Below are 26876 nucleotides of genomic sequence, written 5' to 3'. Positions count from 1 at the left end.
CTATTACTAAAGGCATTTCCAGTTTCTGTTTCGTTTGTTTTGTTTGTTTGTTTATTTTACTTAAAAGGCTAGAGACAGGTTGTAAATGTTGTTTTGTAGTTTCTACAAAAACTAGCACTAAAATGATAATTTCAGATCAAGGAAAATAATACATACAGAAGAGTACATACAAATGTACACAGAACAACATTCTTGTTCAAAGCATGGCTTGTCACAGTTCTATATTTAGAAATGTTTTGTGCTTTTTTGTAGAGCTTGTCTTGTGTTAAGCAGCAGCACTTCCATTTCTGTCTTGTAATAAGGTACAAGGAGAGCATCATGAGTACTTGTCCCAGAATCCACCATGATCAGCCGATTGAAGCCTCTGGACCGGCAATTTTTACCTGGATCGAATTTGTGATGCGGCATAAAGGAGCTAAACATCTACGAGTTCAGGCACACGATCTAAGCTGGTATCAGTACCACTGCCTGGATGTAGTGGCCTTCTTGCTCTCAATCATTGCACTGATCACATTCCTCTTCATTTAAAAACCTGCTGTTGCCTTTTCCGTAATGTTTCAGAAACACTCGTCCTGATGACCCAAGCACAAAAGAGATATAAAAAGAGTGAATGTAAAAGTAGTTTACCATAGAAGCATTGCCATCATTTGACTGTGGTATGTGTAGTTGTCGGTGTGTGTATGAGGGCCAGCTTGTGCATTTTTGGTACATTTGTTTTTCCTAACTTTCTGTTCTTAATGAAATACATGTGAATGTTCAAGTAAAATAAATTAAAAGGCCTCAGTGTTAAAAATAGTGCAGGAAACTCTTTTACTCTCGTGCCCTGTCTTTTTTTTTTACTACTATTGTTAACTATTACAAAAATGAGGGTGACATCCATCCATTCCCGTTGTAAAAAGCGTGGTGACAGGTGAGTGCTATACAGGTGTGTAAGTAAAAGCCCATGGTTAAGAGTGACAGAAAACAATTCTACGTTAGTTTCTGCGATAAAATCCAACATTGTTTCATACAATGATGGGTTCTGACCCCGAAAGTAAGTAACTTTTGTTTCTATAGCATGTCGTTTTTTCTCACAAAATTTTGCTGCATTTCAGAGCAGTTTTGCTTCCGACAGCTGTTTGTAAAGATAACATGATAACCCTAAAAAAAGTGACGTGACATTCAGCCAAGTATGGTGACCCATACTCAGAATTCGTGCTCTGCATTTAACCCATCCAAAGTGCACACGCACACAGCAGTGAACACACACGACACACTGTGAACACACACCCGGAGCAGTGGGCAGCCATTTGTATGCTGCCGGCGCCCGGGAGCAGCAGTTGGGGGTTTCGATGCCTTGCTCAAGGGAACCTCAGTCATGGTAGTTGACGGTGGAGAGAGAACTGTACATGCACTCCCCCCACCCACAATTCCTGCGGCCGCCGAGACTCGAACTCAACAACCCTTCGAGTGGGAAGTCCGACTCTCTAACCATTACGCCACGACTGATTGATTCAGAAAACCCACCTTATTTAAAGTTTAATTGCACCTACAATTGCATTTAATATCCGTCAGTGGGAGCAGTTGATCCTAAAAGTTGGATTGTGTTTTCACTAAATAATTTACCAAAGAAAAAAAAAAGAAAAGAGGAAAAATCAAACAAGGTGAAGTGCTTTTCATTTCTAACGTATTTGAGTTTTGGATATTATATAAACCCTTTTGTCGATTTTCACAGGTGAGTTTTGCTAAAGGAATATGTCAAAGTGCTAAGATTGAAGGTTGTCCTGCCAGATCTGAGAGGATGTATGTGCTGACTTGTGGGTGTAGAGCCGAAAACTGAAGTAAAGTGGAAAAGTAAAACTATGTCGTACACATTTCGTGTCCTGTCATTTGTTTATCATTTTACCACATTTGTAACTATTAATCGGCAACTTAGAAGTCAAAACACGGGTGTTTTGATATTTAAGTGTCTGTATGTGCAAATCAAAAGGATTCAGCTTTTCACATCAGCGCTGTGAAAGTGTAAAATTTACAACTTACAAATACCAATTATTAATATGACAAGTTCTACATTCAAATCAACAGCTCTCGGTTTTGCCACTGTTTTACCTTCATACTTGTTCCACAGTAAATAGGCCTACTATGTGCTTGTTATATTAATTTAACATCAACCTACGTAACCTAACAGATGTAACTAACCGTCTACATTTTCCGTACTTTCTTAAGTACACTGTAAGCGGAAGGGAAGTGGCCTAATGGTAGAGATTTTGACTCCTAACCCTAAGGTTGTGGGTTCCTGAGTCCTCTGGCATCAATCCACCACGACTGAGGTGCCCTTGAGCAAGGCACTGAACCCCCAAACTGCTCGCCGGGCGCCGCAGAGAAATGCAGAGCACGGAATCTGAGTATGGGTCACCATACTTGGCTGTATGTCACTACACTTTTCACACTGCAAGTACAGAGCAATGTACTGTAAGTGCAAGTTGCAACCCACATTATTTCTAATGAATAAGTTAAATACAGATAAAAGTGAGATAAGTGAAAAGAAATTACATTGAAATTATAAAACATAAAAATAATTTTAAAATATAAAATAATTTTAAAAATAAAAGGCGAGGTGTGGTTAGAAAGGTGGATTGAGACAAAGCAATTAATGGCAGCGTGACCTTTGCCCAAATCCTGTTGTGCACAGAGGCATAAGACACTTGGATCCTCGTTTACCGATCACACTGCACTTCAGAAGCAGAAAACATTTGACCATAATTTTCTGGGACTTTATTTGGGCTTTGTACTGCTGTGTGGAGTAGAAGCTGGTCATGCTGGCAAGGTTTTGGTGTTGCCAGGCCGAGTACAGTCACTGGCACAACATAGCGGTGCGATCAGTGACGCCGCTGATTGATGTCGCAACCACAGTGTGACGTTCTGGTCAGTTCTTCATCACCTACTTGTACAGCACACACGAAGGAGCGGTTTCGACTTCATCGTTTATCAAAGTCAACATGACGAAGAAAGAGGCCAACTCTTGTGTTGAGAGATATGATTCATCTCGGCGACGAACGACACAGCCAACAAAATACAGGGGGACTTCATGGTCTGGCGAGTGTTTTCCAACTTTATGGCGATTCCTTCCTGATATATCCAAGGGCATGTTTTCATGAGGATCTCTTTACACACGATTCGGGAATCTCATTATGATGTGCTTTTATCTGATCCGATGATGCTATTTCCCTGACTTGATGGCAGAGAGAAGCTGAATAGGCCCGCACGAGTCCTCTCGATGCGCGAACGTTTCGCGTAACGTAGCAGAGCGGCTTTGCGTCAGATGCCTGCCGCCACCATCCTACGTTTCCTGCGGTCGCTTTGCACGACCACCTCACCGATCATATGAGCTTCATAGAGAGAGTTGAAAAACATGCTCCTCTATATCATACATACGACTATATTTCCATTGGGCATGAAGTTTACTATAGATAAGCTCTACCACTGAATATTAGGTAATTATTAGGCTTTATTGCATGAGCTGTTGTCATAATTCAGAATATCAGAGTAATTATTACAGTATGTGCACCAACCGCTCTGGGTTTTTTGCACTTTTTGTGTCATGACACCCCTGTAGGTGTATGTCTACCTGGAATATCTTTTTCATGTGTATTGTAGATTGCGTATGTAAAAGAGATCAGGATCAGAACGCTGTAGATAAAGCAGAAGAAAGCAAATGTTTGAGCACTTGACAAAAAGCTTGTACATTAACAGAGTTGCACAATATCTCCGTATGTCACAGGAAAGCCCACAACCCATGTGTGAGGACCATTGGAAAAAAAAACCGACATTATGTTGATTAGAACTTACTGGGATTTCGAGTATCCACGTCCACTTCTGCCTAAGTTTAAATTTGTTGGAGGACCTACAATGCAAACCCGCCAAGCCTCTGTCAAAGGTGAATGCCATATGTTATTTTGAAATATATGCTTTTCTTGAATATGCTTGATGCGTTTTACATGTTTTTGCATCAAAGCATGCATCCTTTCTAAAAGGAATCCTTACTCGAATGGAACAAGTTACATCGTAACTTCATGCCAGATGTATGAATGGAGAGGGATATGATTTGGCTCCATTGACCTCAAAAAGATACACTGGATTAGTGGGTGTCACTCCCATTTTGTAAACTTTGACATGACGTTTCGATTCGGCAAATCATTTCAGTTTAAGTCACTTAAAAAAAACCTGCCACTTCATGCATTGCTTTCATTTCTCATTGGTTTGTCTTTTAGGACCTGGAGGAGTTTGTGCAGAGCTCGGAGATACATGGCATCATTGTCTTCTCACTGGGCTTCCATGTTGGGCAACCTGACCATTGGAAAGAGCAAACACTATGCTTCTTGCTCTTGGTCAAATCCCACAAAGATTTATGTGTAACTACCTTTTTATACCAAAAGAACAGTAATCACTCACTTTTTAGCTGCGCTTAGTTTTGGAAAAAAAAATTCCATCAGTATTTGGGCTATAGAAATTTCAATTACAAATTCTAAAAAAATGTACTTAATATGTTTTATGATCGATTTTATGAGGCAATTCACTACTAATCATCATGATTAATTACAAATAGGTCACCTACAAAAACTGAAATCTCATCAATTACTCATCCTCATGTCCTTCCAAACCCATAATCACGACACAGAGGCAGAATGCAATTGCAAGGCGATTTGTGACAAGGATATGGAAGTCGGCAATACAAACAGACAACAATAGAGTCCAAAACACTGAAGGGGGGGGGAAGTGGTGACGATCCAAAACTCAGATGAGTGGGTGACCAGCGGACCTTCGAGTGGGACAACCAGTGATGATCCTCGATGATCCTGTTGCCCCTGTATGTTCCTAGTGATCGTGCGCGTGACTCCGGTGCTGAGTGCAGGAAGGACACAACGAAGAAACAAGGGGGAATCCAAAATCCAACACAGCCAAGAGAGACAGCACGAAACACAGGGAATGAACACACCGATCTCGACAACATGAGACATCCAGGGCTGTCGTTCACGCCCCACCAAACATGTTGCAAAACGTTGTTTTACACGGGAAACGGTGGCGTGTTGAACCACCTGTGTGATGACGCAAGCGTTTTGCCAACTATGGCGGCAGCTGAGAAGGCCATTCTCGGTGTTCTTTTTGAAGATTTTCCGGGAGCCTGATGATATTGATATAACATACTTGTTTAATACTGCAAAGTTACCCTCGATGTTACGAGTCAACTGCCCTTAAGTACCGTCTCGACATGAAAGAGAACCCATCTTACCAAAATTCTGACTGAAAACACATATATTCTATCTCCTGGTAAAGCTAATCAATTCTAATGTAAGTTATTTTATTTGTAGGTTCTTAATTTTTTAAATACCTTGGTATTAATTATCATTCTCATTTGTTTGTTTAAAAGCACTTTCATTACCACTGTGTATGAAATTGAAATTGGTGATATAAAAATAAACTTGCCTTGCAATGAAGTTACCAATATAAACAACTACATCATCAGGGTGATATGTATAGTTTACTAGAAAACTCTTACGGCAAAACATGTCCTTCTAATGTTTCCCCCCCCCCCCCCCCTTTTTTTTTCCCCCATTGTTGCATATACCAGCTGCCAGCGGACACATTGTGTAAAACTACTTTACTAGGACCCATTGTGCGAGGTGTCCTTTAATGCCGCGTGGTTCTATCTACTGCTGCCGCTGATTGGGCCGAATTTCTGACACACCCCCAAACAAGGAAAACGCATTGACTCAAAACCCGTTTGCACACCGTTGCACACGTTTCCAGGAAACGTGTCGTTTCAACCCGAAACACGTAGCAAACGTTGCGTACCGGTGTGAGCTTTGGACGTGCCCCAGTTACTGCACTCTTAATTAGCACAAAGATAATGGAACGCAGGTGGTGCTGTTTAATCAGCCGGATCAAAACCACGCCCACGCCACACACCTGCACACTAAACAAGCCGAGTAGAAGAGACAGCGAATTCATGAACCGTGACAGTACCCCCCCCGCCCCTAGGAACGCCTCCTGGTCGTTCCTCGACGGACTTACCTGTCGATTGTAAGCATTGATGCAGGGAGTAGTGTTGTCAAACGGACCCGTACTCGGTAAAAGTCGGTACTAAAAAAATGAAAATGTCACGGTACCAGGTTTCTTTAAGTACCGTGGTACCGAGTACCGGTTCAACCCAGTTCTTGACACCCATACAGCGCTATGATTTTCCGCGAAGCAGAAAACGCGTACGGCATGTCAAAATCCAGTCATGAAAATGAATAATTACATTTTAATATGGACAGTCACGGAATTTTTGTCAAATTCCTGCATGTTGCTGCGCGTTCTCTGTGTAAATGAATGAATGGCAGAGAAAAGCGGGTTTTGTTTACTACATAGACTGAAGCGCGTGGGACACTTGCAGTACTTTCAGCATCTGCCTCTCAATGAGGGACATAAATACATAAACAAACAATCACAGAACTAGGCTGAGATCACTTCACAAGCATTTTACGTTTTTCATTTGAGTAAACCAGATGGTGCAATTTAAGAGGTATTCACGGCAACCCAGGGTTTTCCACACATGATTTATTACAATATCAAAACTGACCCGCCCAGCAAATAGATTGGTTCCAAAAGGCTTTGAACTTCATTGAATAAACATGAGCACTGCACGTATCAAAAATCAAAAACTGATGCGGGTGTTTTATATGACTGTATTTCAGAAGGAAACCGACTGTATTTAGAAAATTTTCGATTTCATTCTTCATTTCATTTGCATGTAAATGCTTGATAAGGCAGCGTGTTGTGAGCTCAGCGCTGCTTTGCACCGTTACCGGAGAATCCTATCTCTCCCGCCTTAAAAGCGCACTCCTGCTGGCCAAAAATGAAGTCGCATATATAAGGTAGATATGGGCGGGAGTGTGAGAGTTGTGAGGGTTGCCACAAATAGAGGTGTAAGGCTGTGGGAAAACACGCAACCCCGTCAAAATAAAAGTTTTGTACCATAAAGGCCATTGTCTGAGAGAAGTATTACTATTATTTTAGTGGAATGTATGGATACTGCTAATACTGGTGAAAAAATTATGAATAAACTTTATTTGTTTTTTTAAAGAAATAAATAAATCACACAATATTTTTACTATGGTTACTTTTGTTAAACAAATCCCTGTTTATTTAACAAAATTAAAAAGGTTGCTTTAATAAATTTCATTAATTAAAAGAACAAATGTATTGGGGAAACTTGTTTACTGTTTTTTCATAATTATATTACTTGTAGCAAAACTTTTTTAACACAATTATAAATAAGTATAACGAATGGCATTGGTTTTATTTTTAGTGATAAAACAACTGTGAGGTGGTTTTTATTTAGCATATTTTTGGGTTTTGCTTTGGTACGACATGGGTACTGAGAACCTGTGGATTTTTCACTGGACTCGGTACCGAAATACTGAAATTTTGGTTACCGGTGACAACCACTAATCAGGGATTGATCCAGAATCGTCCCATAGCAGGGAAAACCCAACTTCCTCTCCTCCGGACCGTTAACCCTCCGAGTCCACACCAAGTATTGGAATCAGCGTTATCCTTTTTCCCCTCCTGTTTGGAATCCCAGAATAAACGGTAACGAATAAGTGGGTTCCCCATCTACAAGCACGCGGCGGTGGAGGAACCAGGACCGGCGGGTTAATATGTGAATGAAACACAGGTTTTAGGTTTTGCAACCTGGAAGCCGGGATGAATTCTCCCTGTACGCAGGAGGAAAGTTTTGAGGCAGTGACTCTGGCCACCGGGACTAATGGATTTTGGGTGACAGGGACACGGTGCCTTCAATAGCCAATCAAATTTAGGAGCCAATTTGTTAGATTCCGGAGCGGAAGGTTTCTTAGTAGAAAGCCAGCCACACTTTTTACCAATGACGTATAGGGAGTCTTTGACCGGGTGGCGATCGGCCTGGCCTTGGTGCGCACACCCCACCCGGAGCAGAGTTCCTCACTTGGGATTCTTCTCTCCAGTGTGACGGCACCTCTGGATGAAGGCGGGAGTGGAGGGTGGACCGCAGACTTCGATTTTCATAGCTGGGAAAACAATTGGTGGCTGGTAACCTAAACTACATTCAAATGGAGAAAGGCCCGTGGATGCCACTGGTAATGAATTGTGGGCGTACTCCCACCATCGAGAGTTGTTGACTCCAAGAGGAAAGGATTCTTGGAAACCAAACATCACAACACTCTCTCCCAAACCCTGGTTGCCTCTCTCACTTTTGTCCATTGCTTTGGGGATGAAACCCGGAGAATAAACTGACACTCGCCCCCCAGTAATCTACAACATTCTTGCCAAAATTTGGACACAAATTGGGGACCCTGTCAGAAAGCACATCTATCGGAGGCCATGTACCCGAAAGACGTGTTCTATCACAGTTAACCGCTGTCTCCTTGGCGGAGGGTATTAAGGCAAGGGGATGAAGTGAACCGCCTGAGAAAACCGGTCCATGACGGTCAAAACGACCGTCTTGCCCTGGGTGGGCGGTAATAAAATTTAGAGTGATGTGGAACCAGGGTCTCGAAGGGACTGACAGCGGTTGAAGTAACCCATCTGGAGGTCGATTGGAAGTCTTACCAGTGGCACAAACTGAGCAAGCCAAGACGAAACTGCGGATTGTGTCCCGAGTCCATTAATGGCCACCATAATCATTGCTTTACCAAACAGGTGGTAGATTAACCCCTGGATGACATGCTATGCTGGAACAATGGCCCCACTGAATGACGTCGGACCGATACCACGTCTGGCACAAACAACCGATTCGGTTGGCTGTCTTCTAAGGCCCGTCATGACCTTCAATTCACCCGCCCACCTGAGAGTGGAGACAATTAGAGTCTCGGGTAAAATACACTCGGGAGTTAGACAGGCTTTTGGAATGATTAAAATACGAGATAAGAGTCGGGTTGATGTTTTTTGGAACCCGGGCAGTACGAAAGAGAAAAATCTAAATGACTGAAAAAAAGTGCCCACCGAGCCCTGCCTAGAGTTGAGTCTTTTGGTGGTTCTAATATATTCTAAATTCTTGTGATCAGTCCATTACAGTAAAAGGTGCTCTCTGAGCCTTCTAACCAATGTCGCCATTCTCCAGTGCTACTTGACTGCCTAACACCTCTCTGTTACCATGTCATAGTTACTTTCGGCAGGTGATAAACGATGACAAACAAAATGCACAGGGAGGCATTTCGTCATCTGCGGAAGAACATTGGGAAAATACTGCTCCTACCCCCACCTCTGATGCGTTCGACCCTCCACCACGAACGGACGTGATGGGATCAGGGGCAACGAGGATGGGAGCCAAAACGAAGCGACTCTTGAGTTTGGCAAATACAGCCTTAGCTGTATCAGACCACCTGAACGTCGTTCTGGGGGAGGTCAAGGCAGTCAGAGGTGCGGCTAGTTGGCTGTAATTGCGAATAAAAACGCAGACAAGAAAATTGGCGAACCCCAGAAACACTCTGTAGGGCCGTTACGGTGAATCTGGGACTTGGCCAAAAATCTATCACAGCCCTAACCCTTGTCAGGATCCCTACGCACTCCCTCAGAGGAGACGAGATGTACCCTAGGAAAGGAACAGACTGCACATGAAAAAATGCAATTTCTGCCGCCTTGCAAAAGCCCATTCTCTAGAACCTCTGAAGCACTCGTCTGACGTGCTGAACGTGATCCTGGAGAGAAGATGAAAAAATCAATATGTCATCCAGGTAAACATATATGACTGGTCAACCATTTCCAACTATTCTTTAGGCCGTGATGTTGTTCAGCCCCCGGTAATAAATACATGGTCGCAGAGATCCATCCGTTTTTTTCCCCCACAAAAAACTACTCCCCGCCGCCCCACCGGAGATGAGGAAGACGAATGAACTTGAATGCCAAAGAATCAGAAATATATTTCTCCATCGCCTCCCTCTCTGGAACAGAAAGTGAATATAACTTGCCTTTAGGTGGAGTCTAGGTTGAGTCTTACCTGGTACTATAAGTCTAATGGCACAGTCATAGGACATCGATGCGGAGGTAGAAAAGCAAGCCCATGACTTACTGAACTGAAGCTCCCCTCAGGTCAGTGGTACTCTTGGGTTCATGTTAGACAAATTCACTGCCTCTTCCTGGAACACAGACACAGGCACAGATGAACAAGCAGACACAAGACAAGACTTAATTACAAGGGATGCTCACAAGCAACACACGGAATTGTAATACCCAATCGATACTAGGATGTGCAGAGTGAGCCAGGGGTGACCAAGAACTATGGGTGCCAGTGGTGAGTCCATGAGGAGGAATGTTTAGTTCTCGGAGTGGTTGCCAGAAGTGATGAGGGTTTGGATCCGGTAACATGAGAAAGGTAAGGGAGTTGCTGTCCATTTAGCGCATTAACGCGGAAATCTTGTGAGGGAGGGGAAACATGGGGATGTGGAGCTGTTGTGCCAGTTTAAAATCCAAAAAGTTACCTTGTGCCCCAGAGTCCAGTAGTGCCCTTGTGTCATGCGTCTGGGTTGCCCCACCTTAGTCTTACCGGGAGGTGTGTGGATGAGGTCTTCTCGGTGGGAGATCCCACCCGATAGTAGCCTCATCGATACTACCGGGCTTGATCTTTTAACTGGGCAGGAGTGAAATGAAGTTGGCCCGCCCCTCCGCTCCGCCGTATAGGCAAAAGTCTCTCTCTCGTCCTGGGAAAGCCGAGCCTCTACCCACCTGCATGGGCTCAGGATCGGAGACGGGGCTGACCGTGTCCTCTCTGCACGAGTCCTCTGCGCTGCGAAACGGGGTTGTTCTGGAGATGGCAAACGGCCTCATGCGACTCAAGCGTGTGTCCGACCATTAATGCCAGTTTCGACTCGAGTCCATTAAGTCTGGGTGGAAGGTCCAGCATGTAAATTCTCCCTTTGGACACGGTCAGCCAACCCATGCAGAACTGGTCCCACACTGGGCCCCTCCTCGTTCCAATGGCACTCTGCGGCCAGGCTGCGGAACTGGATGGAGTACTCCGACACCGGGCGCTCCCCCTGGCGGAGATCGGCGAGGAGTCTGGGGCCGCCTCCCCTCACCTGCAGCCGCATGATCGAAAACCCTCCTCAACTCCTCTGGGAGTGCCTGGAACGAGATGCAGCATGGATCCTGATTTCCCCACACCACTGTTCCCCACAGAACAGCCTTGCCCCTCCTTGATCCTTGATGATCCTGTGCTGTATTTCCCAGTGAAGGTGCTCGTGATCCCGGTGCTGAGTGCAGGAAGACACAAACGAAGAACAAGGGGGAATCCAGATCCAACACAGCCAAGGGAAACAGCACGAAACACAGGGAAGAACCACAATGATTCTGACAACTGAGACACCAGTTACTGCACTTAAATAGACACAGATAATGGAACGCAGGTGGTGCTGTTAATCAGCCCGTGATCAAAGACCATGCCCACAGGGACACACACCTGCACACTAAACAAGCCCGAGAGAGAGACAGCGAATTCATGAACCGTGACACATTAGATTTCTGTTTTTCATCTTTAAAACACAAATGATGATATTTTTTTTAGCTTTCGAAAAAGTTCATAAAGACATCACAAAAGCAATCCATAAAAATCAAGCAGCTTAATTAAGTGTTTTAAAGAGACACGGTGAAAACATGATGAACCGATTTAAAATCAGGCTTTCATTCATGTAAGAAACACCTGACCAACGCACATACACAGAGCACATAAAATATGGTCAATGGCAGCTCAATCGTACACACAACATGCGAGCAGAAGAAACCACACTGTTTATCACCAATTATGTTTGAGCTTGTCTGTTTTACCATATTTGATGTGCTCTATGTATTTGTGTTGAATCAATAAGACCCAGGTCTGTAAGTGTGTCTTGAAAAGGTTGCCGGTACATGTTATCATTAAAAATATATTTCGCAATAGAAAAATTAAATACAGTTTTTCCAAATCAAACTTTTCAGGGTATAAACCCACTGCAGTGTTCATATGCTCGGTGCCCTAAAGCAACTGTTAATACGTTTCGCATATGTGTATTTGCACCAGGTTGTTTGGCGTTATAATGGCAAAAAAACAAAAAAGAAAATGCCAGAAACTCTCGCCCCCAATACAAAACTCTATGACTGGATCCCACAGAAATGATTTGCTTGGTAAGGAAAGTGTTGTCATGTGTGCTCATTATACATAAAGGACATTAATTGATGTCAGATAGATCAGACTTTATTTATCTGATAGGTCATCCAAAAACAAAGGCCTTCATAACCCACGGTGGGACGAATGGACTGTATGAGGGCTATTTATCATGGTGTCCCAATGGTGGGCTTGCCACTGTGGGGTGACCAGCCTGATAATCTACTGCATATGAAAACCCAAAGTAGCTGCTTTTGTTCTTGATATCAGCTCAATGCAGTCCCCAAAGACCTGGTGGATGCTCTCAAGACTGTCGTAAATAATCCATCGTGAGTTAAGGAGTCACAAGTTTTCATAAATCTGAAAAATGTAAAGCTTTAGTTCTCCCTTTAATAAAAAGAAGCTCCAGAAATAAGCTCAGTTCTCCTAAAGTAGTGTTTTTCAGTGAGGGGACTCACTGAGACAGGAAGGAAAATAGTTAATTAATGTCCTTTATGTATAATGAGCACACATGACAACACTTTCCTTACCAAGCAAATCATTCTGTTGGATCCAGTCATAGAGTTTTTGTATTGGGGCGAGAGTTTCTGGCGTTTTCCCATTATAACGCCAAACACCCTGTGCAAATACACATATGCAGAACTTATTAAACAGTTGCTTTAGGTTTTTTGGGATGAGAAAAAAACACTAAAATGATACATTTAACCTCAAGGGGAATAATGTGTACACTGCGCAAAAAAAATAAATATCCCCTCACTACAATACACAAGATCCATCCATGGGGTGTGGAGAGACAGGAAGGTTTAGGGATATGGAAAGTGGGAGGAGTTGGATCTGGATCCAACCTTGCCCCCTGGATCTTGTGTTCTGCAGCGAGGTCCATCTCAAAAAATAAAGGGAACACTTAATCATCACAGTATAAGACAACATTTTCCAGTTAAGAAGCATAAACTGTGAATCAGTTTGCCTGCCTGCTTTTGTGCATATGGAAAGTGACAAACAGGTGCACTGGAAATGGCAACAGAAATACAATCCTGAAAATATGAATGGATTGGCAGGTAGTGTCCACAGACAATTGCTCTCTTCCTAATCCTTTCCTGACTGATTTGTCTGCTAGTTTTGTGTTTGTTTAGAGTCCTTGTAGCGTGAGGCAGTACCTGCAACCCAATCAGGTTACACAGGTAATCTAGTCCTCCAGGATGGCAATCCATATGCCTTTACAAGGAGGTTTTGGTGTTTCTTTCTTCACATTCTCAAGATCATGGGAGGGGTTGTTACAAGAGGAGAGCTGGACAGAACTAGGGGGACGGAAAGGGATAAGAACCCAACTTCTCAGTTCTGCAACTGGCATTTGCTCTTTTTGCAAGGAGGAACAGGAAACCCAGTGGTAGGAGCATGTTTTGGTGTGCATGTTTCTGAATAAAGGTGCTGTTAGAAAGTAACTCCATGAGGTTGGCAGGAGAGCCCGACACCCGTGTATTGAGACAAGAGAGAGAAATGAGAGAAGTCGTGTGCTCACACCAGAAAGTGGCAGGTCCACCGTTGGTGCCAAAGTGCATTCTGTTCACGGATTCTCAGAGCAGTTCATACTGAGATCACATATGAGCAGCCAGGAATGTCCCTGGAGGGTCCAAGACCTCCACGTGCTAGCTTACATTACCCTCACTGCTGTTAGGGGACTGTAATCTAGATTTAAACTTGACAGAGTGTGTCTGCCCCTCCCGAACAATGTTAGGTAGGTTATTCCAGAGTTTGGAATCTAAATAGGAAAAGGATCTGCCACTCGCAGTTGATTTTGATATTTTAGGTATTATCAAATTGCCAGAGTTTGAGAACACAGCGTACGTGGAGGACTATAATGTAACAAGAAGCTTGTTCAAATACCGAGGTGCTAAACCCATTCAGGGCTTGATAAGTAATAAGCAAGATTTTAAAATCTATCGATTTTTAATAGGTTAGCCAGTGCAGTGTTGACAGAACTGGGCTAATATGGTCTACTTCCTGGTTCTAGTAAGAACTGCTGCATTTTTGGACCAGCTGGAGTGTTTTTTATTAAGCGTGCAGAACAACCCACCCAAAAAAGAATTACAATAATCTAACCTTGAGGTCTATGAACACATGAATTAACATTTGTGCATTGAAATTGAGAGCGTAGGTCTTAATTTAGATATATTTTGAGATGGAAAAATGCAGTTTTTACAAAATGCAAGAAAGGTGGCTTTCTAAGGAAAAGAAAGCTATCAAATAGCACACCTAGGTTCTTAAATGATGACGAAGAATTGACAGAGCAAGCCATCGAGTCTTAGACAGTGTTCTAGGTTATTACCATGCAGAGTTTTTAGGTCCTATAATTAACACCTTTGTTTTTTTCAGAAAATTTAGCAGTAAGAAAGTACTCGTTATCCAGTTTTTTAATATTTTTTTATTTTCTACGCATTCTGTTAGTTTTCATAGAGTTATCATCAGCATAACAGTGAAAAGCTAACACTGTGTTTCCTGATGATCTCTCCCCAAGGGTAGAGTAATGGCCCTAGTACTGAGCCTTGAGGTACTCCTTACTGCACTTGTGATCGATATGATACCTCTTCATTCACTGCTACGAATTGATGGCGATCATATGAGTACGATTTGAACCATGCTAATGCACTTCCATTAATGCCAACAAACGTTTTTCTAGTCTATTCAAAAAGAATGTTGTGGTCAATAGTGTTGAACGCAGCACTAAGATCCAATAGCACTAATAGAGAGATACAACCATGCATCAGATGATAAGATCAGGTCCATTTATAACTCTAATGAGAGCAGTCTCAGTACATGTCAAAAAAAAAAAAAACAGAATCACTGAGTTGGGAAAAGGATCTCCCCCTTGTGTTAGTATTTTTGCTGAACCACCTTTTGCTTTAATTACAGCTTTAGTTTGTTGGGATTTTTTCTCTACTAACTTTGACCATCTAGACTTTAGTCTCAGCCTCAGCTGTCACGCCCACGGACTGTTGGCTGACTGTCTGATGAATACAGCACATAAAATTAGAAACACTTTGGGAGTTTCGAAGTTGTCCATTGGATTGGTTGGATTATACAGGATTTCCGGGAGATGTGCGTGTCAAGTTCTTTAACGTTTTGCCTGGAAACAAATATGCCATGACACCAATATATGCCGTTGTGTTTACAACTATGACAGTGTGCGCTTATCAGGATCAACTATACACTGGATTTTCAAAAGTATGTAAAATATTTAAAGTTTGCTGCATAGAATCTTTAAAATATGTCCAAGAGTTTTACACACGGTCTGTTATTCTGGGGACATTTCCACGCCCCTAAACATGTCATGTCACAAAATGAAACATAATTGTTTGCTATATAATCTGTCAGACTTATGGCCTCTTTGGCCTCTTTGGCAGTCCTTGGCCATTCAAAGTGGCCAAGATTTCCAAACCTTCTGCCGTCAATCTGAAGGTCTGGCTGCGTGAGACTAATCTAGACTTTGCGATATTTGCTCACTCTTCTTTGCAGAACTGCTCAAGTTTAGTTAAATCTGATGGTGAATGTTTGTGGACTGCAGTCTTAAAGTCATTCCGAAGATTTTCAGTCGGGTTTAAGTCTGGGCTCTGACTAGGCCATGCAAGGACATTCAGCTTTTTCTCCTTCAACCCCTGTGTGCTCAGTTTTGCTGTGTGATTTGGGTCATAGTCATGTTGGGAGGTAAACCTTTATCTCATTGACAACGTTTTGGCAAAGGGCAGCAGATTTTCCTCAAGAATTTGATGGTATTTTGCCCATCCATTTCTCCTTACATCCTGACAAGTGCTCCTGTCCCTGCTGCAGAGAAACACCTCAGAACAAATATCACCACCTCCGTGCTTTACTGGAGGAATGCTGTTATCTGAATGGTGAGCTGGATTGGATTTCCACCAGAGATATAATTTGGTGTTGAGGCCAAATAATTCAATTTTAGTCTCATCTGCCTCAGAATCTTCCAGGTGTGTTTTGACAAAGCTCATTCTGACTACAGTACATGTGGCCTTTCTTGAGGAGTGACTTATTATTATTATTTTTTTGCAGCCATCCAATACAAGCCATATTTGTGATATTGTTGTCATATGCACACAATGACCACTCTGTCATAAATTCCTGCAGCCTCTTCAGAGTTGCTGTCAGCCTCTTGGTCGCCTCTCTGACCAGTTTCCTCCTGACATTTTCATCCAGTCCTGATCCAGGGTGGGTCTCTGTTGTACTTATACCAAATATCTTCTACTTCTTAATAATAGACTTCACTGTGCTTCTAGGCATTGGTAAAGCCTTTGAAATTTTTTGGTATCCATCTCCTGACTTGTGCCTTTCCACAACTTTATCCTGGAGATCTTTTGACAGTGGTTTACCACCCATAGTTGATGGTTTCAGTTTCTTTACCAAGGGCTGAAATTCTCCGGGAAAGCTCTTTTCATACTGAGCTGATCAAAATGAGCACAGCTGATCACAGTTGAAAGTCAAATGGCTTTGTGTGCCATTGAGAAGGTGATCAGCTACACCTGATTGAGATTGCAAGTCATTTTAAGGAGGTGGTCATCCTTTTTCCAACTCAGTGATTCTTTTCTCTTTTTTTCCTGACATGTGAGTGTTATGCTTTCACTTGGATGTTATATGTAGCACTGAGTAAATACAGCTGGATAAAATAAAAAAATTGTCCGTCTTCATTTCAGGCTACAAAGCAAAAATGTGATTATTTTAAAGGGGGCTGATTCTTTTCTATACCCACTGTACATGTATAAAAGTCAAGATTTTCAACTGGAAAATTTAGTTCAAGATCTAAGTGATTTAAGTGTTCCCTTAATTTATTTGAGCACTGTACATTAGAGTATATAAATGTTTCCACGGTCAGTATTCACATTATTCCTGATGCTACAGTAAAAATCTCTAGTTCAAAGCATGGCTTGTCACATTCTATATTTAGAAATGTTTGTGCTTTTGTAGAGCTTGTCTTGTGTTAAGCAGCGCTTCCATTTCTTCTCTAATAAGGTACAAGGAGAGCATCATGAGGCTGTCCAGAATCCACCATGATCAGCCGATGAAGCCTCTGGACCGGGCAGTTTACTGGATCGAATTTGTGATGCGGCATAAAGGAGCTAAACATCTACGAGTTCAGGCACATGATCTGAGCTGGTATCAGTACCACTGCCTGGATGTAGTGGCCTTCTTGCTCTCAATCATTGCACTGATCACATTCCTCTTCATTAAAACATGCCAGTGCCTTTTCCGTAAATGTTTCAGAAACACTCGTCCTGATGACAAAGCACAAAAGAGTAAAAAAGAGTGAATGTAAAGTAGGTTACCATAGAAGCATTGCCATCAGTTGACTGTGGTATGTGTATTGTCGTGTGTGTATGATGGCCAGTGTGCATTTTGTGTACATTCCTAACTTTATGTTCTTAATGAAATACATGTGAATGATCAAGTAAAATAAATTAAAAGTGCCTCAGGTTAAAAATAGTGCAGGAAACTCTTTTCTCTCTGCCCTGTCTTTTTTTTTACTACTATTGAACTATTACAAAAATGAGGGTGACATCCATCCATTCCCGTGTAAAAAGCGTGACAGGTGAGTGCTATACAGGTGTGTAGTAAAAGCCCATGGTTAAGAGTGACAGAAAACATTCTACGTTATTTGCTGAATAAAATCCAACAATTGTTTCATACTAATTAATGGGTTCTGATCCCGAAAGTAGTACTTTTGTTCTATAGCATTTCAGTTTTTCTCACAAAATATGCTGCATTTCAGAGCAGTTTTGCTTCCGACAGCTGTTTGTAAAGAATAACATGAGATTTAAAAATGATTCAAAAACACCTTATTTAAAGTTTAATTGCACCTACAATTTTCATTTAATATCAGTCAGTTGGGAGCAGTTGATCTAAAAGTTGAGTGTGTTTTCACTAAAATAATTTACCAAAGAAAAAAAAAGAAAAGAAAAATCAAACAAGGTGAAGTGCTTTTCATTTCTAACGTATTTGAGTTTGTATATTATATAAAACCCTTTTGTCGATTTTCAGAATAACTAGCCTACATATATAAATAACTATATCGTGAAATATATTGTTACTGTGAAATAAAATTAGTCATACCTTAAAACTAAATTTTGGTCATCGACCAATAAAATGTCTTCATTTGCACCGCAGTTCTGCTCTCTCACATCTGTATGTACAAGTGCACGGGTGAGTTTTGCTAAAGGAATATGTCAAAGTGCTAAGATTTGAAGTTGTCCTGCCAGATCTGAGAGAATGTATGTGCTGACTTGTGGTTGTAGAGCGAAACTGAAGTAAAGTGCAAAAGTAAATATGTCGTACACATTTGTGTCTGTCATTTTGCTTATCATTTTACACATTTTGTAACTATTAATCTGCAACTTCGAATTCAAAACACGGGTGCTTTGATAAGTGTCTGTATGTGCAAATCAGAAGATTCAGCTTTTCACATCAGCGCTGTGAAAGTGTAAATTTAAACTTACAAATACCAATATTAATATGAAAACTTCTCACATTCAAATCAACAAGCTCTCGAGTTTTGCCACTGTTTTACCTTCATACTTGTTCTACATGTAAATAGGCCTACTATGTTCTTGTTATATTAATTTAACAGCAACCTACCGTAACCTAACATATGTAATAACCTTATATTTTCCAGTACTTTCTTAAGTACACTGTAAGGGGAAGTCGTGGCCTAATGGTTAGAGATTTTGACTCCTAACCCTAAGGTTGTGGGTTCGAGTCTCTGGCAGTCAATACCACGACTGAGGTGCCCTTGAGCAAGGTACTGAACCCCCAACTGCTCCCCGGGCGCCACAGCATGAATGGCTGCCCACTGCTCCAGGTGTGTGTTAACGGTGTGTGTGTGTGCACTTTGGATGGGTTAAATGCAGAGCACGAATTCTGAGTATGGGTCACCATACTTGGCTGTATGTCACGTCACTTTTTCACACTGTAAGTACAGAGCATACTGTAAAGTGCAAGTTGCAACCCACATTATTTCTAATGAATAAGTTAAATACAGATAAAAGTGAGATAAGTGAAAAGAAATTACATTGAAATTATAAAACTTAAAAATAATTTTAAAATAATTAAAAAATGACAAATTAAATAAAAACATGGAAATGTACATACATTAATACACTTAACAGCTTTCATGCTTATCAGATTTTGCTTAAACAGATTTTAGGTATTGTTTAACTTCTGACGTCAAAAGTTAAAATAATGGTTTATAATCACCTTACTTGCATTTATGTATACTAAACTTTGCCAACAAAAGTGAAAAATAATAATAAATAATATTCCTTATGGATTGACATATCGTAAGTGAAAATATAAATATATATATATATATATATATATATATATATATATATATATATATATAAACAACCTATATGGTAAATGAACAAACAACCTAAATGGTAAATATATATATATATATATATATATATATATATATATATATATTCCAAACAAAAGTTGAAAGCTGGGCATGACATGATCTCTAAAAAAAGAGCAGAAATCGAACCAAAACCTGGTTGAATAAGGACAACTCCAAAACAAAAAACCTTTCTGTACTATATGTAGACCACAAAAAGTACAAAGCATGTCAGTATCACAGTTAAATCTGTTTACAAGGAAATAGTTACTATGGTAATATTTTAAAATGAGTTATGTATTTTACTTTATTTGTTATTAAATATTTATGAGGTACATTTCCAAATTCTGTGCCATATAGAACCATCAATACAGCGATTCCAGAAACTTATAATAGTCTAGAGACAACATCCCTTTGAAATGTTTATTTTTCACTTTCTTACTGTCCATCTGGCGAGATTTTTCGTCTCATGCGGCCGTAGCTCTATCCCTTCTAGCCACAACCGAGATGAATGAAGCCATGATTTTACACACTCCGGTATAGTAGGTGGCGGTATATGCGCCTTTAACCATGGTCTGCAAACCCGCCATGAACAAGAAGGAGATGAAACACAAGTTTTCTCTGATTGTTTTACAGTTTGACAGAAGTTACTCTGGTGCGAGGCGAGGTGTGGTAGAAAGGTGGATTGAGGACAAAGCAATAATGCAGCGTGACCTTTGCCCAAATCCTGTTGTGCACAGAGGCTATACACTTTGATCCTCGTTTACCAGATCACACTGCACTTCCAGAAGCAGAAACATCTGACCATGATTTCTGGGACTTTATTTGTGCTTGTACTGCTGTGTGGAGTCGAAGCTGGTCATGCTGGCAAGGTTTTGGTGTTGCCAGGCGAGTACAGTCACTGGCACAACATGCGTGCGATCATTGATGCGCTGGTCGATCGCAACCACAGTGTGACGGTTCTGGTCAGTTCTTCATCACCTACTGTACAGCACACACGGAAGGAGCGGTTCGATTTCATCGTGTATAAAGTCAACATGACGAAAGAAGAGGCCAACTCTGTGTTGAGAGATATGATTCATCTCGGGACGAACGACACAGCCAACAAATACAAGGGAGACTTCATGGTCTGGCGAGTGTTTTCCAACTTTATGGCGTTCCTTACTGATATATCCAAGGGCATGTTTCATGAGGATCTTTTACACACGCTTCGGGAATCTCATTATGATGTGCTTTTATCTGATCCGATGATGCTATTCCCTGACTTGATGGCAGAGAAGCTGAATATCCCGCACGTCCTCTCGATGCGCGCAACGTTCGCGTACGTAGCAGAGCAGCTTTGCGGTCAGATGCCTGCGCCACCATCCTACGTTCCTGCGGTCGCTTTGCACGACCACCTCACCGATCATATGAGCTTCATAGAGAGAGTTGAAAACATGCTCCTCTACATCATACATACAACTATATTTCCATTGGGGCTGAAGTTTACTATAGATAAGCTCTACACTGAAATATCAGGTAATTATTTTAATGCATGAGTTGTTGTCATAATTCAGAATATCAGAGTAATTATTACAGTATGTGCACCAACCGCTCTGGGTTTTTGCACTTTTTGTGTCATGACACCCCGTAGTGTCTGTCTACCTGGAATATCTTTTTATTGTGTATTGTATATTGCGTATGTAAAGAGATCAGGATCAGAAAGCTGTAGACCCACTGTACATTAACTGAGTTGCACAATATCTCCGTATGTCACAGGAAAGCCCACAACAATGTGTGAGACCATGGGAAAAGCCGACATCTGGTTGATTAGAACTTACTGGGATTACGAGTATCCACGTCCAATCATGCCTAATTTTAAATTTGTTGGAGGACTACAATGCAAACCCGCCAAGCCTCTGTCAAAGGTAATGCCATATGTTATTTTGAAATATATGCTTTTCTTGAATATGCTTGATGCGTTTTACATGTTTTTTTTGCATCAAAGCATGCATCCTTCCTAAAAGGAATCCTTACTCGAATGGAACAAGTTACATCGTAACTTCATGCCAGATGTATGAATGGAGAGGGATCTGATTTGGCTCCATTGACCTCAAAAGAGACACTGGATTTGTGGTGTCACTCCCATTTTGTAAACTTTGACATGACGTTTCTGATGGCAAATCATTTCAGTTTTAAGTCACTTAAAACTGCCACTTCGTGCCTTGCTTTCATTTTTTCATTGGTTTGTCTTTTAGGACCTGGAGGAGTTTGTGCAGAGCTCTGGAGATCATGGCATCATTGTCTTCTCACTGGGTTCCATGTTGGGCAACCTGACATTGGAAAGAGCAAACACTATTGCTTCTGCTCTTGGTCAAATGCCACAAAAGGTGTGTAACTACCTTTTTATACCAAAAGAACAGTAATCACTAACTTTTTAGCTGCCTTAGTTTTGGAAATATTTTTCCATCCAGTTTTCTCTATAGAAATTTCAATCACAAATTCTAAAAACATGTACTTAATATATTTTATGATCAATTTTATGAGGCAATAATACACTACTAATCAATCATTGTGAATTACAAATAGTTCACCCAAAACTGAAAATCTCATCAATTACTCACCCTCATGTCCTTCAAAACCCATAAGATTTCTGTTTTTTCATCTTTAAAACACAAATGATGATATTTTTTGCGAAACATGATATATCTGCCCCTCCATTTTAAGGTCATTACACCAAAATGTTCAAGGTTCAAAAAGTTCATAAAGACATCACAAAAGCAATCCATACAAATCAAAAATCAGGCTTTTATTCATGTATAAACACTGACCAACGCACATACATAGAGCACATCAAATATGGTCAATGGCAGCTCAAGCGTACTCACGTGACACACAAGAAGAAATCACACTGTTTTTCACGCATCACGCAATTATGTTTGAGCTTGTCTGTTTACCATATTTGATGTGCTCTATGTATGTGTGTTGATCAATAAGACCCAGGTCTGTAAGTGTGTCTTAAAAGGTTTGCATGTTATCATTAAAAATATATTTCTCAACAGAAAAAATAAATACAGTTTTTACAAAACCAAACTTTTTCTATAAACCTGTTGCAGTGTTCATATGCTCAGTGCCCTAAAGCAACTGTTAATAAGTTCTGCATATGTGTATTTGCACAGGTTGTTTGGCGTTATAATGGGAAAACGCCAGAAACTCTCGCCCCCAATACAAAACTCTGTGACTGGATTCCACAGAATGATTTGCTTGGTAAGGAAAGTGTTGTCATGTGTGCTCATTATACATAAAGGACATTAATTGATGTCAGATAGATTCAGACTTTATTTTATCTGATAGGTCATCCAAAAACAAAGGCGCTTCATAACCCACGGTGGGACGAATGGACTGTATGAGGCTATTTATCATGGTGTCCCAATGGTGGGCTTGCCACTGTGGGGTGACCAGCCTGATAATCTACTGCATATGAAAACCAAAGGAGCTGCTGTTGTTCTTGATATCAGCTCAATACAGTCCAAAGACCTGGTGGATGCTCTCAAGACTGTCATAAATAATCCATCGTGAGTTAAGTCACAAGTTTCATAAATCTGAAAAATTTAAAGCTTAGTTCTCCATTTAATAAAAAGTAAGCTCTAGAAATAAGCTCAGTTCTCCTAAAGTGGTGTTTTTCAGTGAGGGGACTCACTGAGACAGGAAGGAAAATAGTTGGTTATTACTATTGGTTTTTGGGAGAGAGAAAAACACTAAAATTATAAATTTAACCTCAAGGGGAATAATGTATACACTGCTCAAAAAAATAAAATAGCCCCTCACTGCAATACACAAGATCCATCCATGGGGTGGAGACGGAAAGGTTTAGGGATATGGAAGGTGGGAGGAGTTGGATCTGGATTCAACCTCGCCCCCTGGATCTTGTGTTCTGCAGTGAGGACCATCTCAAAAAATAAAGGGAACACTTAATCATCACAGTATAAGACAACATTTTCCAGTTAAGAAGCATAACTGTGAATCAGTTTCGCCTGCTTTGGTGCAAATGAAAGTGACAACAGGTGCACTGGAAAGGCAACAGAAATAAAATCCTGAAAAATGAATGGATTTGCAGGTAGTGGCCACAGACAATTGCTCTCTCCTAATTCTTCCTGACTGATTTGTCTCAATTTTTGGGTTTTGTTAGAGTCCTTGTAGTGAGGCAGTACCTGCAACCCAATCAGGTTACACAGGTAATCTAGCTCCTCCAGGATGGCACATCCATATGCCTTCACAAGGAGGTTTGGGGTTTCGTCCTGCACAATCTCAAGAGCATGGGAGATGGGTTGTTACAAGAGGAGAGTTGGACAGAACTGGAGAAGGAAAACAAACCAGTAGCAGGACTGGCATTTGCTCTTTTTGCAAGGAGGAGCATGTTCTGGTGTGCATCTTTCTGAATAAACTGTTAGAAAGTAACTCCATGAGGTTGGCAGGAGAGCCCGACGCCCTGTATTGAGACCTGTGCTCACAGCCCAGTCAGTGCATCTCGATTGGCATTTGCCAGAGAACACCAGAATTGGCAGGTCCACCGTTGGTGCCACATTCTGTTTACAGATGAGAGCAGGTTCATACTGAGCACATTAGATTAGATTAGATTCAACTTTATTGTCATTGCACATGTGGGTACGAGGCAACGAAATGCAGTACAGGTGAAAAATAAATAGAGCATAACATTAGGGAAGGGAGGAGAAAAAAAACAACACCCAGACTATGCTCCTTTGGGAGTACAGTTTGAGAACAGGAAAAACACCTCAGCAACAAAAGCACATAATCAATATGTAATAACAATATAAAAACTCCATAATGACGGGAAGAAGGAGGCGGGAACCGGTGGACACTCAAATAAAACTTTAATAATCAAATAAACATAAAACAGCGCGACAGCCCCTCACGGTCAACTGCCGCGCACAAACAAAAACCAAACACAAAATAAAACCAGGCCTGGTCCTCTCTCGTCCTTCACTGTCGTCGCTCCTCTTTTGTATCCTCCCGATCTCCTCCGTGGGACTCGAGACCGGTGAGTGGAGCAGGTGTCGCTCATTTCCCAATCACTCCACCGGCCTCGCTCCGTTCCCACGGCTCTCGGCCCCGCCCCACTCATCACACAATACAGCATAAACATTTACATTTAATCATTTAGCAGACGGTTTTATCCAAAGTGACTTACAAATGAGAACAATAGAAGCAATCAGATCAACAAGAGAACAACAACGGTATACAAGTGCCATGACAAGTCTCAGTTAGTCTAGTACAGAACACGTAGCCAGGTTTTTTTTTTTTTTTGTTTTTTTTAAAGAATATGATAGACAAGAAAAGAAAAGGTAAGTACTAGTATTAGTTGGTTAAGTGCTGGCGAAAAAGATGAGTCTTTAGATATTTTTTGAAAATGAGTAAAGACTCAGCTGTTCAAATTGAGATCGGGAGGTCATTCCACCAGCTGGGCGCAGTCCAGGAAAAGGTCTGTGAGAGTGATTTTGAACCTCTTTGGGATGGCAACACAAGGCATCGTTCACTTGCAGAGTGCAAACTTCTGGAGGGCGCATAAGATTGAACTAATGAGCATAGGTATGTTGGTGCCGTGCCAGTGGTCATCTTTTAGGCAAGCATCAGTACCTTGAATTTGATGCGAGTGTAACCTGATGAGGAGAGGAGTAATGTGAGCTGTTTTTGACTCATTGAAGACAACCCTCACTGCTGCATTCTGGATCAGTTGCAGAGGCTTGATAGTACATGCAGGAAGGCCCGCCAGGAGAGCATTACAATAGTCCAGTCTGGAAAGAACAAGAGCTTGGACAAGAAGTTGGGTGGCTTGCTCTGACAAGAAGGGTCTAATCTTCCTAATGTTGTATAAGGCAAATCTGCAGCACCGGGTCATTGTAGCAATATGGTCTGTGAAGCTTAACTGATGATCCATCACAACTCCTAGGTTTCTTGTTGTCCTGGAAGGAGTTATGGTTGACGAACCCAGCTGTATAGAGAAGTTGTGATGAAACGATGGGTTAGCTGGAACCACCAGCAGTTCATAAACACACAACTTTGCAACATGGGAGGGGAAAAGGGGGGTCGAGGTGTCTGTGGAGTGGGGGGAGGAACGCAAGAGCGTCTCACTGCAGTGCTCTTCCGGAGGAGTTGTTGTTCCAACAGCGGCCTTAGCTGAGGCCAGTGCTGGTTGAGAGGAGCCGAAAGCAGATAAGATTGGGATTGTTTGGTCTTAGGGCGAGTAGCCGCATTCCAATTTACACGACTACCCTCTTAGTCCATTCTGGTCTCCAAATCGATCCATTTGCCTTTGCAAAGCCGTGAGCTTCTCCGTGATTTTATCCATATTGCAGTTAATAGTCTCAGTCTCAGCGCTGACCACTCTGCCCACTGCTCCAATCACAACGGGCAGCCCTGTGAGGCTTTGGACAGCTGTTCCCGTTTTCTGAATTCTTCGATAACCCAGGGCAAAGCCTAATCCAATCAGCAGAAGACCTGTTATCATGGTTCCGAATAGGTAGATATCTTCAATGTCCTCCACGGAAAGAGCCGCCAGACACACGACCCACCACCTATCCCACGCATCCATCGTGTAGCCAGCTGCGAACATTCCGGCCGGGCAGTCAGGTTCCCCCGAACCCAAGCTTCTCGTCGAGAAGATGGTGTAAATTGTGTTGAGAGACCAGTTGATCAAATCCATGATTTTAGTTTGGAGAGCAGTGCAGAGAGAGTCTCTCAAAGTATAAGACAATAGACGAGATGAGAGAAGCAAAGCAGGGAAGGTAACGGGAATGAGAGGAATGTCCCTGGAGGGTCACAAGACCTCCACGTGCTAGCATACATTACCCTCACTGCTGTTAGGGACTGGGATGAAACCCGTCAGAGACATTGTCAGATATTACATTAGTGCAGTGGGCCCTGAGTTCCTCCTGGTGCATGACAGTGTCCGGCCTCGTGTGGCCAGAGCATGTAGGCAGTTTCTGGATGTCAAAGGCAATGATGCCATTGACGTCCTCATGTTCCTACTGAACAGACATTTAGAAGTTGATTTTAAAATGCAAAGTATTAATAATAAAAATAAAGCTCTGTAAACATTTGCATTTTTACAACATTATAAGTGTGTCATATCAGGTAATGAAAAGTTCTGCACACTAACACAAAAATAGAGGAAATACGTTATATAAGTAGTCAAGTGGTCAAGTGCAAAGAACGCAGTGTGGGTATTTGGACAAGGCAAAAGTCGGTAGTGCATACGTGCACATGGGGGTCATACACACTATGGGCTTATAGAATCCATGAATTTGGTTTCCAGTGAACATTGTCACATAATTTTGTTCTCAATGA

The 26876-nt window shown here is 41.7% G+C and overlaps 2 pseudogenes; both read left to right on the top strand.

Moving 5' to 3' along the window:
• The window catches only part of LOC122145104, a 43389-nt pseudogene extending 25766 nt beyond the window's left edge, over positions 1-17623 (top strand).
• A 2544-nt stretch (positions 17624-20167) lies between these two features.
• Positions 20168-23752, top strand: LOC109080734 (annotated as a pseudogene).
• The last annotated feature ends 3124 nt before the right edge of the window (positions 23753-26876 follow it).

Source organism: Cyprinus carpio, chromosome A5, assembly GCF_018340385.1.
Source record: "Cyprinus carpio isolate SPL01 chromosome A5, ASM1834038v1, whole genome shotgun sequence".
Taxonomy (NCBI): domain Eukaryota; kingdom Metazoa; phylum Chordata; class Actinopteri; order Cypriniformes; family Cyprinidae; genus Cyprinus; species Cyprinus carpio.
Note: the sequence above shows the minus strand (reverse complement) of the source record. Positions and strands in the feature narration are given on the sequence as shown.